Raw genomic sequence first — 6000 nt, 5'->3', positions numbered from 1 at the left:
AGTGCTCTTCTGCAACAACTGAATTGCATAGTGTTCAAGATCATCATTCCAGTCGTGTTTTCTACCTCATGGGCATTCCTACCTGACTCTCTAACACTATGCAAGGTTCCCCAAATGCCATGCTGTCTCATGCATGTCTTTGTTCCCCCATTTTTTCCTTTTGTTTGCCTCAGTCTTTCTCCTTCCTGAAGGTTTATAGTATCCTCCCCTCATCTAGGAAGCCCTCTCCCACTCCCATCTGGAGGCTCAGGTAGGTGTCCTTGTTTGTGCTCCCCCAGCCCTCTCTTGTGGGACTCACTGCACTGTAATGGACTCATTCATTTTCTGGTTGATTTCTTTCTTCAAGGGGAATATCACAGTTCAACCTATATCACCAGTGCCTAAGAAGGGCCTGCTACCAGGTAGGTCCTCAAGAAAAGGAAGCAATGAATAAATGAATGAAATGAGCCTCATTTCTGTATAGTCTTAGTTTATATTTTCTAGTCCCTATTATCAACAGTTCTACTGTAGAAGGTAAGAGCACAACTCTGATGTCAAACTTTCTGGGTCCATATCCTCTCTCTGCTCAGTTTCCTAGCTGTGTGAGCTTGAACAAGTTTACTTCACCTCTTTCAGTCTCCTCATCTGTGGATGGTATAATGACACTTCCTACCTCAGGGTCATTGTGGGGAATTTGAGTTAGTGCATGTTAAGTGCTTAAAGTCGGGCATCTAGAAAATTCTCTATAAATCTTAGTTGTTATTATTATCAAACATCTAAATCACCACAAGTAACTGCAGATCTGGGTATGCTTCCTAAGCAATACATTCTGCAGGAATGGTTAGTGCTCTCAGAAGTCATTGACCTTCAGGAGAGATGGATGTGGTCTTTGCCTAGTATTGCTTCCATTATGTGCTCTAAAAGATAAGGAATATAAAGGTATGTTGGGCTGGAGGAATGGGTTAGAAGCTCCACCAGTGGATGCTTTCGGTAAGAGAGTGTGTCTATCATGGTTTATTGTTACTGTATTTGCTTTTAATGAATGAGTAAGCTTTTTGAGGACAGGCAAATACTTGGTGGAATGATTAGACATGGGGATTCCTGGGGCCTTCCTATTCTCAGTCTTGAGGGGTTATGATGGGAAGGTTGGTGACCAGAAACTATGTTTTTAAAAGCCAGGGCTAGACAGAATTTTGTTGTTGTTGAAACTGAAGTGTTTAGGAACAAGCTGAGGGCCGGGCATGGTGGCTCATGCCTGTAATCCCAGTGCTTTGGGAGGACAAAGTGGGAAGATCGCTTAGGCCCAGGAGTTCAAGACTAGCATAGGCACTATAGTGACACCCTGTCTCTACAAAAAAAAAAAAAATTAATTAGCTGGGTGTGGTGGTGCACACCTGTAGTCCCAGCTACTTATGAGGCTGAGGCGGGAGCATCACTTGAGCCTGGGAGGTTGAGGCTGCAGTGAGCCATGATCGAGTCACTCACTGCTCTCCAGCCAGGGCAACAGAGTGAGACCCCATCTCTAAAAAGAAATAACATAATCCTGAGGCAGGAACAAGGTGTTCCTAAAATTTATAGGAAATGCAAAAGATCTAGAATAGCCAAAACAATTTTTTAAAAAGAGCAAAAGTGGAAAACTTTCATTTTTCAATTTAAAAAACTTACTATAAAGCTACAGTCAGGCCAGGCACGGTGGCTCAAGCCTGTAATCCCAGCACTTTGGGAGGCCGAGACGGGCGGATCACGAGGTCAGGAGATCGAGACCATCCTGGCTAACACGGTGAAACCCCGTCTCTACTAAAAAATACAAAAAACTAGCCGGGCGCGGTGGCGGGCGCCTGTAGTCCCAACTACTCGGGAGGCTGAGGCAGGAGAATGGCGTGAACCCGGAGTCGGAGCTTGCAGTGAGCTGAGACCCGGCCACTGCACACCAGCCTGGGTGGCAGAGTGAGACTCCGTCTCAAAAAAAAAGAAAAAAAAAAAAAGCTACAGTCAAGGCAATGTGGTACTGGCATAAAAATATACACATTGGACTGGGTACAGTGGCTCACTGTTGTAATCCTAGCACTTTGGGAGGCCAAGGCAGGTGGATCGCTTGAGGCCAGGAGTTCATTTAAGACCAGCCTGGCAACATCTCTACAGAAAATACAAGAATTGGCCAGGCATGGTGGTACATACCTGTAGTCCCAGCTACTTGGAGACTGAGGTGGGAAGATGGTCTGAGCCTGGGAGGTGGAGGTTGCAGTGAATTGAGATAGCACAACTGTGCTCCAGCCTGGGAGACAGTGTCAGATCTTGTCTGAAGAAAAAAAAGAATAGATGTATAGATCAATAGAACAGAACCAATAGTCTGGAAATAAATCCTTATATTCAGTAGATTTTTGACAAAGTTGCCAAGGTAATTTATTAAAGAAAGGATAATACTTTTAACAAATAATGCTGGGACAAGTGAATATCTACATGATGAAGTTAGATATTTATTTCACATTGTACATAAAAATAAACTTTTTTATTTTTATATTTTTTTGAGACAAGGTCTTGTTCTGTTGCCAAGGCTGGAGTATAGTGGTACAGTCACAGTTCACTGCAGCCTCGACCTCCTGGGCTCAAGGGATCCTCCTGCCTCAGCCCCCTGAGAAGCTGGGACTACAGGCTCATGCCACTACACCTGGCTAATAATTTGTATTTTTTGTAGAGACAGGGTCTCACTATGTTGCCCAGGCTGGTCTCAAACTCCTGGGCTCAAGTGATCCTCCCACCTGAGCCTCCCAAAGTGCTGGGATTACAAGTGTGAGCCACTGCGCCCAGCCTAAAAATAAACAAAAAATAGATCATAGACTTAAGTGTAAGAGCTAAAACAATAAAACTTATAGAAGAAAACATTGGAAAACATCTTTGAGACTTCAGGTTATGCAAATATTTCTTAGATAGAACAACAAAGGCACAGTCTATAAAAGAAGAAAAAATGAATACTTTGGACCTAATCAAAATTCAAAATTTTTGCACTCCAAAATGAAGAACAAATAAAATGAAAAGACAAACAGGAGACTGGGAGAGAATATTTCTAAAACATGTATCTAATAAAGAAGTTGTATCCAGAATATATACTCATATACCTCAGTAATAAACAGATAAAAACCCACTTACAAAAATGGGCAAAAGGTTGGGTGCGGTGGTGGCTCACGCCTATAATCCCAGCACTTTGGGAGGCCGAGATGGGCAGATCACCTGAGGTCAGGAGTTTGAGACCAGCCTGGCCAACATGGTGAAACCCTGTCTCTACTAAAAATACAAAATTAGCTGGGTGTGGTGGCGCACACCTGTAATCTCAGCTATTTGGGAGGCTGAGGCAGGAGAATCACCTGAACCTGGGAGGTGGAGGTTGCAGTGAGCTGAGATGGCACCATTGCACTCCAGACTGGGTGAAAAGAGTGCAACTCTGTCTCAAAAAAAAAAAAAAAAAAAAAAAAAAAAGGCAAAAAGAGTGAATAAAAATTTTACCAAAAAGAATATGAATGACTACAAAGCACATGGAAAGATGGTCACTAGTCACCATGGAAACGCAAATTAAAACCATAACGAGATACCATGTTACACCTTTTAGAATGGTTACACCAAAAAGACAGAAAGCAAATATGGCAAGGATGTGGAGAAATGAGAACCCGCCTGCATGCTCCGGGGAATGTAAATTATCCACTTTGGAAAATAGTTTGGTCATTTCCTAAAAAGCTAAACCTACACTTACTTTATCATCCAGCAATTCTACTCCTAGGTATTTATCCAAGAGAAATGAAAACATATATTCACACAGACTTATATGCAAATATTCATAAGTCTTATTCATCATATCCAGAAATTGGATATTATGAATACTCAATATTTAAGACATGTAAATACTTAGTGAAATGATTAGACTGTGAATTCCTGAGGCCTCGTGTTCTCAGTCTTGAAGGGTTATAATGGGAAGATTGGTGACCAGAAATTTTCCTTTTAGAAGCAACTGTCTTTTTATAAACCATCCTAAATGTCCATCAACAGGTCAATGGAGATACAAAAAATGTGTTATATCCTTACAATGAAGCATTACTCAACAAAAAAGAGAAAAGGAACAAACTACTGATACATGCTGTGACATGAACAGACCTCAGAATCATTATAGTGAGTGGAAGAAACTAGACACAAGCAACCATAAACTGTATGATTCTATTTACATGAAATGTCAGAAAAGGCAAATCTATAGAGATAGAAGGTAGATTAGTGGTTGCAGGATATGGGATGGGAGATGAGGATTAACAGTGAAAATGAAGGATCTAATTGGGGTGGAAATACTCTAAAACTGCTTTCTGGTGATGGTTACACAACTCAGTAAATTTATAAGAATCTGAATTGTCCACTTGAAATGGGTGAATTATTTGAAATGCAAAATATGTCTCAGTAAAGTGTGTGGGGGGAGAAAGAGGGAGGAAGGGAGGTGGAGACAGACGGGGAGAGAGAGAGAAAGAAAGAAGGAAGGAAGGAAAGGAAAAAGAGAGAGAAAGAAAAAGAAGGAAGGAAGAAAGGAAAGAAAAAGAAAGAAAGAAAGAAAGAAAGAAAGAAAGAAAGAAAGAAAGAAAGAAAGAAAGAAAGAAAGAAAGAAAGAAAGAAAGAAAGAAAGAAAGAAAGAGAAAAAGAAGGAAAGAAGGAAGGAAAGAAGGAAGGGAGGGAGGGCGGGAGGGAGGGAGAAAAGAAAAGAAAAGAAAAGAAAGAAAAGAAGAAAAGAAAAGGTTGGAGCCAGGCTGTTTGGATCTGAAACCTGGCTCTGCTACTTACTAGCTGTATGATCTCAAGTAAGTTAAACCTGTTTTTGTCTCAGTTTCCTGCCAATAAAATTGGGGAAAATAAGTTATTTACCACAAAGCCATGCTGGGAAGATTGTGGTGATACTTCAAGAGTGCTGGGCTGGGCGCAGTGGCTCACACCTGTAATCCCAGCACTTTGGGAGGCTGAGGTGGGCGGATCACGAGGTCAGGAGATCGAGACCATCCTGGCTAACACGGTGAAACCCCATCTCTACTAAAAATACAAAAAATTCGCCGTGCATGGTGGCGGGTGCCTGTAGTCCCAGCTACTCGGGATGCTGAGGCAGGAGAATGGTGTGAACCGGGGAGACAGAGCTTGCAGTGAACCGAGATCGCGCCACTGCACTCCAGCCTAGGCGACAGAGTGAGACTCGGTCTCAAAAAACAAACAAACAAACAAACAAAAATGCTTAACACAGAGCCGGGACCCTAGAAAGAGCTCAAAAGATATTAGCAATATTTAGCCTACCAAGGATTCAGCACGGACTTAGTCAAACTTAAGTCAAATCTTGGAGAATATGGACAGTGGCTTGCAGAGGATATTGACTGGTCTTGTGAAAATGACTCCTGGGGAGCCTGAGAACCTACAGCCTATGATTTGTCAGTTGCATGCAGACTGGGGGATTGGAACACAGGAGCCTCAAAGATGAAGAGTTTTTTTTCCACCACAGTAGCAGTTACAGAGGCGTCATCCTGCTGCCCATAAATGTGGCTACAACGTGTAACATTTCAGCCCCAGTTCAACAAGTATTTAGGTAACGCCCACTCCCTGCCAGGTCCTGCTGGGGCAGAGGACAGGTGATTTGGAGGCACAGAGGAGGGACATCTCACCTTGCCTATGCAGTTTTCTAGAGGATTGATATCTTAGCATGACCTGAGAACCCCTAGAAGTTACCCAGATGAAGGGGTGCAGAGAGTTACCCAGGCAGAGGGCATAGCTTGAATAAAGCCCAGAGGCGATAGGGAGCTTGCTGAGTTCAGTGAAATGAGGATGTGGAAAGCAGAGTGACAAGAAGAAAGACTTGGGGTCCCAGGGAAAGGTCTTAGGTGCCATGGTAAAGAATTTTATTGTAAATAGTGCTGCAATAAACATACGTGTAGATGTCTTTAGAGTAGAATGATTAGAATACATGGACACAGGGAGGGGAACATCACACACCGGAGCCAGACGAAGGTTGGGGGG

The sequence above is a fragment of the Macaca nemestrina genome, chromosome 10 (assembly GCF_043159975.1).
Source record: "Macaca nemestrina isolate mMacNem1 chromosome 10, mMacNem.hap1, whole genome shotgun sequence".
Classification (NCBI taxonomy): Eukaryota; Metazoa; Chordata; class Mammalia; order Primates; family Cercopithecidae; genus Macaca; species Macaca nemestrina.
This window is presented reverse-complemented; position numbering follows the sequence as displayed.